The sequence below is a fragment of the Mirounga leonina genome, unplaced genomic scaffold (assembly GCF_011800145.1).
Source record: "Mirounga leonina isolate KUSES-001 unplaced genomic scaffold, KU_Mleo_1.0 Mir_195, whole genome shotgun sequence".
In the NCBI taxonomy this organism is placed as follows: Eukaryota; Metazoa; Chordata; class Mammalia; order Carnivora; family Phocidae; genus Mirounga; species Mirounga leonina.
This window is the reverse complement of record NW_023270490.1, coordinates 5,895,490-5,906,863: the sequence shown is the minus strand read 5'-3', so window position 1 is coordinate 5,906,863 and position 11,374 is coordinate 5,895,490.

The window sequence follows — 11,374 nt, the reverse complement described above, 5'->3', positions numbered from 1 at the left end:
TTTATTTATTTATTTATTTATTTATTTATTTATTTATTTATTTATTTGACAGAGAGATAGAGAGACAGTACAAGTAGGCAGAGAGAGGCAGGCAGAGGGAGAAGGAGAAGCAGGCTCTCCGCTAAGCAGGAAGCCTGATGTGGGGCTCGATCCCAGGACCCTGGGATCATGACCTGAGCTGAAGGCAGACACTTAATCGACAGAGCCACCCAGGCGCCCCCTTTTTTTTGTATTTATATGGGATAATGGATGTTAACTAAATTATGGTAGTAATTATTTCACAACACAGATGGCCTCAACTTAGGGATGATGTTTCGACTTAATTTTTTGACTTTGCAATGATGTGAAAGCCAAACACATTCAGTAGAAGTTATACTTGGGCTTTGAATTTGGATCTCTTCCCAGCTCTCTTGTGATGCTGGACAGCAGAATCTTCTAGTCAGCCATATGATCATGAGATGAAACAACCTGGACGCTGACCACCATTCTGTCCCCATACAACCATTCTTTCACTTTTAGCATAGTATTTGATAAATTACATGAGATAGTCAACAGTTGATTATAAAGTAGGCTTTGTGTTGGATGATTTTGCCCAACTGTAGGCTAACAGAAGTGTTCTCAGCGCATTTAAGGTAGATTAGGCTGAGCTGTGATGTTTGGTTGGTTAAATGTATTAAATGTGTTTTCGAATTAAGATATTTTCAGCTTATGATGGATTTATTTGGACCTAACCCCATTGTTAAAATAAGTCGAATGATTATGCTGTGTACCTTAAACTTATATAGTGCTGTATGTCAGTTATACCTCAATAAAGCTGGAGAAGAAAGCTAATTAACTTTAGGCTATTGTAATGGAATCTGATGGGTAAGGGCTGGGAATAGATTCTTTCAATATATTTCACAATTGTCAGGCCCTTGTTAAAGTTTAAGTGTTCTATTCTGTCCTCCAAACAACGAAGAAGGGAAAAAATAGAATTGGTTAAAGTGATAGAAAATAGGTCATTTGGAAAAGAATTGTAAAACAAACAAACAAACAAACAAACAAACCAAGGTTTTCTAGCCTGAAAAAGAAAAAGTTAAAGGAAGGAAGGAAACAATAAGAAACACAAAACTCCTAAAACCCCTGCTTTGATCTAATTGGACCTAATAATCATGCCCTTGCTTGCCCCTCAAAACTCAACTCCTAACCGTCTCCACATTCAATCTATCCTTGCTTCAGAGTTATTCTTTTTGCTTCTCAAATATTTGGGGATTTGCTGCCACCCCAGGGATTTGGCTGTTGCCATTCCTCTTGCCTGGAATAATCGTCCCCAAGATGAGGGCATTACCAGTTACGTCCCACCGTTCAAGTTCCATCTTAAAATGGTCTCTTCCGAGAGGCCTTCCCTTCCCTCCCTCTATAAGGCAGTGCTCTGTGTCCCTCAATCACTGTTTATCATACTATACTACTTAGTAATTGTATTTGGAAAAATTTTCATTGAAATAATCTAATGCATCCATTGGTCTGCCTGGTTAGAGTCTTTGTTCCCAGCAAGAATGTGAGCTTGTGAGCATGAGAACATTGGCTTCTTCACTCTGTATCCCCAGCATGTCACATGGTTGAGAAGTCTTCTTTGATTCTTGACCCAGTACTCTATTTGGTATTAGTTACTTCTTCCTAACATTTGCACAGAAACATGCGTTAAGGGAGAAGTGATGTTAATAATAGTAATTGTCAGTTATTAAGTGTGTGGTCCCAGGAAAGATGATCTGAGGTACCCAATTGAAAAAAAGCAATAAGTGATATGAACCTGAAGGAGAACATTGCTAAGGAAAATATAATGTTGAAAACAATTGCTGGAATGAATAGTCTGATAATTTGTAAATTACTGAAGACTGAAGACCAAAGGTCATTAGAACCATGTCACCTGACAAATTCCGTCAGTGACTGAGAAAGCACCCACATTGTAGGAGTAGCCCACAGGAGAATACTTTTCTGGCAGTTTATGGTCACATAAGAGGGTAGTAGGATTGCAATCCCTAAACATAGACTCGGTGAAAGCTACAAGGCCAGCCATCCTCAAGGGATGGTTGGAGTCTTCGAAACAGAACTCTTTTGAAGAATCCAAGCCACTCTGGAATTCGATATGATGATGTAGAAAAATGCCCAATGGTAACCAGGAGGCTTGGCTTCCCATTCTGGCAATTGCCATTGAAAAGACTTAAGTGGAATATATCTACGTATAGAATAGAAAATATTTAAAAATCTCAGCGGGAACCTTGACTTGTAAGATAAGAACTTGCATGTAGTAAGTTTTGTGAAGGTAGAGACTATCTGTCCTCTGAATTCCTGAAACTTTTCATAGTGCCTATGACATGGTAGGTGCTCCATAAATATTCATTAAAAGGACAGAAGCAAACAAGCTAGTATGGGATTCCATTAAACTTTGATATAGTTTATTTTTCTCAGAAATCAGATTCCATCTCCTACGGAAGGCTCCTTCACTCAAGGGGTTTTATTAATTCTTGCTCTGTAATTCTATAATACCCTGTGCCTCTCTCTAACATTGTATTAATCCTGGGTCCTTGCCCATCTGTTCCTACCACCAGACTGTGACATCACCAAAGGCAAAAATTCTGCTTGGTTCACTGATGTGTATATTGTCTCACACAGACTGGGGATCAAGGGATGTCTGATTAACAAATAAATAATTGGTCTGTATTTTGTAGTATTATTAATCTCTGTAAATTCCAGGATCTAGCTCAGTGCTTGGTACATAATAGGTACTTAGAATTATTATTATTATTATTATCATTTTAATGAAAGGATGGGTCAGAATTCTCCAGTCTTTATAATTAATATGAATGCTGAAATAGTTGAAGATAGAACCCTGGAGTCTGGAAATCTGGCATCTTTCACAACCAAGACTACACTAAGACCTTTAGAAATCCTAAACACTGAAAATATTGTGCCATTTAAAGCTAAAGTAAAACTTATACGAACAGTGAAATCTAAACAGCTTATTTTTAGGATGCCAGATTGTGAAGTCCATCAAAGATGAGCTTCTTCTTCTTCCTCTTTTGGGTGCCTTTGCAAACTTCCAGTTGTCTATTTTGTGATTCACCTTACTTTGGCAGTGACTTGCCCAAGGTCACACAGCTAGTTAGTAGGAGAAGTCAGCACAGGTCAATGATATTCTTGCCTCATCATGATGCTCTGCTCCTACTTCTCACCAACAGGTGTTTCTGGACATGCATTTGGAATTACAGTTAATGCTATCAGTCCCAGTGCCACCTTCTCAGAAGGTTGGATTCAATCAAATGAAGCCAGACTTCAACAGACTGGTTGACTAGTCTGGACAGGACACCCTGAATTCTTACCGTACAGCAAAAAGTCCTTCCTGTTCCCCGCTGTGGAGTCAGCCAGGTGTTGCTGCTGTCTGGAGGTTAGTTCAGTGGCTGGAGAGAACAACCTCAGGGGAAAAAAATAAACTCTAAAAGGTGAAATGTGCTCACTTGTGCATCTAAAAAAAGCTGAGAAGGCTTCATCTCCAAAGGATACATAGACTTAGAGCTGAATGAGCTTTCAAAGGAAGCCTGGAGTTATGTAAAGGGAGGTAAGAGAGGAATTAAAGCCATCTGTGAAAGGTAACAGGGCAGGGGTAGAAAGGTAACAGAACATTCCATCTGCCTTATAACAATGTATTTCCCCCAGGAAACTTGGTGCCAAGTCAGGCCTTAATCTGGCAGTTTTGGAATAAAGACAGCAGCTGAAGTGTATAATTTCGGCTTCTGAATCTTTAAATCAGAATTTCTCAACCTCAGCATTCTTGACATTTGAGGCAGGATGATTCTCTGTTAGGGGGTGCTGTCCTACACATTGCAGGATGTTTAGCAGCATCCCTGGTTTTTACCCACTGGATTCCAGTAGCATCCTCCCCACCCCAGTCATGAAAACCAAAAATGTGTCCAGATATTGCCAAATGTTTCCAGGGGATGGGGAGGAAGAAATTTCCAACCCCCAGCCCCCCAGTTGAGAATCGCTGCTGTACATTAACTGATATTATTCGCAGTAAGTGAAATACTTGGAAAACTCCAACAATTGCCTATCATTACTTAATAAATACCTCAAGATTGGCTCTGGAAGAGATTGTCTTCCTTTTCCTATATGTGCAAGGACACGGGGAGAATAGGAGGAAACTGGCTTCAGTAGGATTTTGAATCTTACAAAGGAAACAATTCCATTTAGTATGCAAAAAAAAGAAAAAAGAAAAAATGTTTGAATACTGCCAACCTCCATCAATTACACTGTTATAGGGTAATTGACCTTCTATTAACTTCCAAGGGAGATAATAACTAGGAGGTAAATTTAGTTTGTTGTGGAAAACTCTCAGACATGGTTAACCACTGTTGTCAATCCAAATGACCATCTTTCTTTGCCTATAAAGTGCAAAGTAGACATTTTCTTACTACCTTTTAATGTTTATGCTGTATTTGAGCCCAATTTTCTCCATTTGGAAAATGACACTAGTATTTGTGGAAACAACCTAGCTGTCCCTTGATTGGAAAGTGGAGAAATAAGTTGTAGTCTGTTCATAGAATACTTTTCTGTAGATAAAATGAATGAACCAGATCTACATGTATCAACCTGGGTAACTCTCAAAAGCATAATGTTGTGCAACAGAAGGCAAACTGCAAAAAGATACTTTACAGGGATACTATTATGTAAATTTTACAAACACACAAAACAAAATTGGATATTGTTTGTGGATATATACATATGTAGTAAAAGTAAAAAAAAGTGCATGGGAATGGTAAACACAAAAGAGAAGATTTTCTTGTTTTTAGAGAGGGAGAGGTGAAGGGGAAGTTATGAAGAAATGGATCTATTAGTATATATATATGTATATATATATATGCTTATTGAGAGAGAGAGAGAGGCTGCCCCTAGAGCAACATGTTTACATATATAAAATCTAGATGGTATTTACATGGATATGTGTTAATTATTTTCCATTTATTATTTTTTTGTTAACTTTCATGTAAAAATAGTAATACTGGGAACAACCAGACATCCACATGCAAAAAAAAATTAATCTAGACACAAATCTTACACGCATCACAAAAATGAACTCAAAGCGAATCACAAACCTAAATATAAAACACAAAACTTTATAGTTTTATAACTCCTACAAGATAATGTAGGAGAAAATTTAGATGACCTTGGGTTTTGGTAATGACTTTTTAGATACAACACAAAAGTCACCATCCATGAAAGAATTGATGAGCTGGATTTCATTAAAGTTAAAACTTTTGCTCTGAGAAAGACACTGTCAAGAGAATAAAAAGTTGAGGCACAGACTGGGAGAAAATATTTTCAAAAGATATATCTGATAAAAGAACCAAATCTCAACAATAAGAAAAACAACCTGGTTAAAAAAGGAGTCAAAGACCTTGACGGACACCTCACCAAAGAAGATACACAGATGGTAAGTAAACATATGAAAAGATGCTCCTTATCATATATCAATCAGAGATGTGCAAATTAAAACAACGAGGCACTACCACACACCTATTAGAATGGCCAAAATCCAGAACCCTGAATACACCAAATGTTGATGAGAATGCGGAGCAACAGGAACTCTCATTCATTGCTGGTGGGAATGCAAAATGGTGCAGCCACTTTGGAAGACAGTTTGCTATCAGAAGATACAAGAATCCTGGAGCAGAGATGAAACCAGTTTATTACTAACAAGAACAGCTGTACAATGTATCAGGAAGTCTCATCTTTCTATTCTGTCTTACTGCCTTGGCTGGAATTTCCTGAACAGTTTTGTATAATAGTGGTTCCTTGGCTTGCTTCTAATTTTAGTGATAATGCCCAAATGTTTTGGCATTGAGTCTGATGTTGTTTTTCTTTTCTTTTCTTTTCTTTTTAAAGACTTTATTTATTTGACAGAGAGATAGAGAGAGAGCACAAGTAAGCAGAGCGGCAGTCAGAGGGAGAGGGAGAGGGAGAAGCAGGCTTTCCGTGGAGCCAGGAGCCTGATGCGGGGCTCAATCCCAGAACGCTGGGATCATGACCTGAGCTGAAGGCAGACGCCCAACCGACTGAGCCACCCAGGTGCCCCTAATGTTGTTTTTCTCGTTAAGAAAGTATTTATTCCAACTTAAAGATCATAATGATGTTAAATTTTACCAAATGTCTTTTACTTATCAGATTTAATTTTATGTTTCTCCCCCACCCCACTTCCTTCCTAAGAATGTGCTGAAATGGTCAAAACAGTACCTCTACTTTTTCCTAGTTAGTGGGTATCCCTTCTTGAATTCTGGTTCTCTCCATAATTTTCCTGACAGAAAATCCTCATAGTTTCTCACCCACTGACAGCATCTTTGAAATCTCCAGCTATAAAAATGGTTTCCCCACATCTTAATGTGCCTTTTTAGGCATTTCAATCAATCAATTACTTTAAATGATATTAAATAGAAGCTTCTTAACATTCTTGAAATCAACCTTCTTTCATGGCATAAAATGCTTCTTATGTAGTGATGTGCTGAATTGACTAATTTTTTTTGTCAGTATTAACATATGAGATTGATACCTTGTGTCTTCTCATATAAAACTTTGTTAAGCTTTGATTTCAAAGTTATGCTTCATAAAATTAATTAGAAATATTTTTGTTCTTTTGCTCTGCTCTAGAGCAGATTGTACATTGGGAATTTGAGTAAATTAGTCACAAAGCCCCCTAGAGATGGATTCATTTAACGACTGTATTATCACCCATTGTTTTCCTTTTGTTTTTTTACTATATTTTTACCCCCTTGGATAAATTTCAGAAATATGTATTTTCTGAAAATATCATCCATTTAACTAAGAGTTTCCAATTCATTAATATACAATAAAGGTCAGCAAAATTTTGTATAACAGGCCAGATTCTGTATATGTTTTCCTATTTCTTATTTTTATATTTTTAGAAATAAATGACAATTTTAGTTTTTATTTTTATATATTTAGTAATTAAATTATTTAGATACTCTTCTATGCTTGAATGGTCTTAATGCCAATCCTAAATTTTTCCATGTATTCCTTATTCTTGGCTGACTGCAATAGATGTTTCAGTATTTTTTTTTTTTAAGGAAGAAAACATGAGTGGCATAACCTTTCTTTTGCTGAACTGAGAATCCTTTATTGCCTTCACAAATGCGTAATGCATAGTTTCTCTAGACAATTCTTGTGTGATATTAATTGCTATCCTAATTGTCTGAAATTTACTCCATTGTCCTCTGCTTATGGTGACTGGCAAAAAAACCCTCACACACAATGCATGCTTTTTGAAGATGCTGGTCATGAGCCTTTTCTGAAGGCTAGGCCCATTTCTGCTTAAGGCTCAGCATTTTCTCAATACCTAGGAGGTGCATTCAAACATATTTGTTGAAGTCATGTCAAACAAATGAGCCCAGAGAAAATAAACACATAAATACCGTTGATATTAATCTGCATGAGTTAGTGGGTCAGCCTTTCATCCATCCAGAGCAATGGGAAGGAAATCCGTTCTGAACTCCCTTCCTCATTGCTGGGCCCGATTTCTCTGGTTTTGATGAATTTACCTGCTGGGACTCCTTGTCCTCAAATTCTTCAGCCATGTATTTTGCATAATCACCTAACAAGTCTAGGCCACTGAGGTCTCTGGTTCTGCTTCCTGCTGGCTTACAGGTAAACCCCCTGTGTATTGTACCAGTCATCTATTGCTGTGTAACAAACACCCATAAAATATCAACAGCATGCAACAAACAGTATTTATTTAGCTTTTGAACATATGCATTGGTTGATCTAGGCTGCAGTCTGGCTGAGGAGAGTTGGCTTTGCTCCGCATGCCAGGACTAGAATGTTGCTCTAGGTGTGTTCTGTCCCTGGGGAAGGCAGAAATATGAGAAGCAAAAGGAATCACAGGAGTCTGGTAAGGTCTAATTTGAGAATTGCACATTAGCTCTACTGCCTCGTCCTGTTGGCCAAACATAGTTGCATGGCCACACTCCAAGCCAGGAATTTGGTGACTTATTCTGGTGATTTATTCTGTCCACGAAGGGATGGGCATGGGAGGGAGGCAGCAATATTCCATGGCACAGATGTGGGTATGGAGAGAGGTGAGGAATTGGAGCCCCCAAAGGTATCAGTTACCTTCTTTCCCCCCATTACAGCGGTGGCACCAGGTATCACCCTGACATTGACACCCCGTCTACTTTCTACAGTTGTAGTTTCAAGGGGAGTTCATAGAACATGCCCTGATTTTGGGTCCAGCCCTTCTTTCTCCAAGTTAGGTGATGTTAACAGGCTTGTGCCCTATTCTCTACGCTTTCACCCTGAAGATATTTCTTAGAGTTGGTGGAGTAATGTAGGTGGAGTTTGCCTGCTGTGTCTAGTTCTTTCTATAATTTTACTGGGAAAAACTCAAAGTTCCTTACCTGCTGGTGGTCTCCCTCTGAAGCCCCCAGTTGCAAAAGTGGTTTCCCCACATTTTAATGTGCCTTTATGCATTTCAGTGGAGGGATGGGGGAGATCTGAGTAATTGTTTTCATCAATCTTATTCAGAAATCCCTAAATTGCCTCCTCTTTTGCAGCTGTTAGTTTTTCTAGCACAATTGTGAGCTGATCTCCTCATTTCTTGGTTTCTTCCTTCCTGTCCCTTATCCTCAAAGTCTCTGCCCTTCACTTGGTTTGAGTGGAACAAGCTTTGGTCTATATCATTTCCCCCACTCTTTTCCTGGGGACCCTGATTTGCCTTTGAACTCCTTTGATCACACAAAACTTTCTAACTGGGCATTTGCAGATATTCTCTTTCTCAATCTATCTGTGGGGTGTCTGTGGACATTAAAATAGGACTTCTAAAGACACGTATCTGAAAGGAAAAATGTTCTTTTGCCAGGGAATAATAAATCACTAACTCTATCATCCATCAAGTTCAATTTCAGGGCACATTTTAGAGGAGGAATTTTCGAAAAGAAGGGGGAAAATCATCAAGAGGAGGAAAAGAATAAAATAAAGGCCAACCATCATAATCTTTCTTTTTGTCTCTATTTATGTTTTGGCCTGTCTCTGCAATTTGACCTTATAAGAGTAAAGGAAGGAAAGAGTAGAAGGAAAATGTGGACATTGATTCTGTGAAAAGAAAAAGTACCTTCTGGCTTCCTGTGAGCAGTGACATACAATCCACAGCACATTCTTCCTGCTATGGTCTGCCTTTTCCTCCTGAAGTGTAGGCTGAGGAAGTGGGCCCCTGGTTAGGCTGCCTTAAATGCTGACTTGGTGCTAAGAGTGTCAGTAATAATGGTCAAAGTGCAGCTTTGTAAGGGAACTTCAGCTACTGAGAAACAAAATAGGGCCTTTGGAGAGACGAAGAGAATGATCTTCAAGTCTGTGTTCGTAAAAAGTCAGGAGAAGGTAGCAGTGAATAAAAGGAGAAGTGACAAAGTTCAGTGGGCATCCACTGCATAGGGAAATTGCCTCTTAATGCTGTTTGGGAAAAACATAATTGTTTTACACTCGGTAGAGGGCTTTGGAAAATTGCATGATCAAGAAAACATAGATTTTTATTTGAAGTCAGAGCATCTCCACCTTCAAAGGAAAGAGGTGCCAAAATGGAGTTGTAGTGTCTCACTTGAAAGCTACTTCTTTTTATGTTTTTAGTTAAAATGATCCCTAATTGTAACTAGTTCTAGTCTGAATGTCTGACCAACTTTCCAGTCTCAATGTATTCACAACCTCTGTTGACAATGTTACACCGTCACTTGGATGACTGGACTCCATCCTGGTAGGTATCCTAAAGCACCTGTCTCTGCAACTCCTTCTCATCTTTCTTCCCAATGTCTGTATCTGATGTGCTGTAGTCCCCCTCCTCCCACTCCCCCAGGGGTCTCACCACTCTGTGTGTAGCTATCGCTGCCATGTGGATCACACCACACTTCACCCTCACCTACCTGGCAACCACACAGCTCTTCGCATCACACTGGCACATAATATGATTTTCTTACATAATTATTTTATGTAACCCCGTCTTCTCTCATTTTTCTTTTCTTTTTTTTTTTAAAGATTTTATTTATTTATTTGAGAGAGAGAATGAGATAGAGAGAGCATGAGAGGGGGGAGGGTCAGAGGGAGAAGCAGACTCCCCGCTGAGCAGGGAGCCCGATGCGGGACTCGGTCCAGGGACTCCAGGATCATGACCTGAGCCGAAGGCAGTCGCTTAACCGACTGAGCCACCCAGGCGCCCCTCTCATTTTTCTTATACACGTTCTTCCACGCATCCCCTCCTGAAGGGAAGGCTAACTTTTTGAAATTGAATTGCTCAAAATGGAAGCCATCTTTGCCGATAAAACATTTTATTCAATATACAGTTGACTTTCGAACAACACAGGGGTTAGGGATGCTGACACCCCACACAATCGAAAATCCACATAAAACCTTTGATTCCTCCCAAACTTAACTATTAATCGCCTATTGTTGACCAGAAGCCTTACTGATAACATAAGCAATAGATTTAACCATATTTTGCATGTTCATGTCTTATATACTGTACTCCTACAATAAAGCAAGCTAGAGAAAGGAAAATGTTATTAAGAAAATCATAAGGAAGAGAAAATGCATTTACAGTACTGTATGTATAAAAAAAAGATCCATATATAAGTGGACCGCACAATTCAAAGGCATGTTTTTCAAGGGTCAACTGCAGTGTAATTACCACCCCCACTGCCCCTAAGCCTTATAGTTGGATTTTTTTTTTTTTTTCCAAATCTGAGATACAATTAGAGTTGGCTTCTCATTTAAAGTCAGCCTTTGGGATCTTCATGTTGCCCCTGCAACTATTGCCTGAAAACATATCCTTGTCAGGTTCTCATCTTCTACTGATAAATCTTATCAAAACTTACTATTCAGTGCCCCACTTTCTAAGGCTATAGTAGAGCACTTACTTCTAAATTCCCTTACAAGCCATGATGATTTATAATGGGAAAAGCCGAGGACCTGGGTTAACATCTGAGCTCTATCACATCTTATCTGCATGTCCTTGAGAAAATCTCTTTACCTTTCTGCAAATGGAGGTGATAAAAACCCACTTGAGGTTGTATAAATTAGGATTCTTGGCATATAGACATCACTCCAAAGGATTGGTTTTAAAAACGGGAACATGGTCTTTAAAGAATTATGTCTTGCCTTTCATGGGAAATTTTTGCATTGTGAAGAGAGATTTAAAAATGCAAAGGAGTCTTAACCCACTGGTGAAATTTCACCCAAGTTGACAAACCAACCAGTCATGCTGATGGGCATTTAGAATGGGGACTTGTAACTAAAACTTTCAAATCATATTATTTCAATAGCAAGCTTTCTTAGTACAATGAGAGAC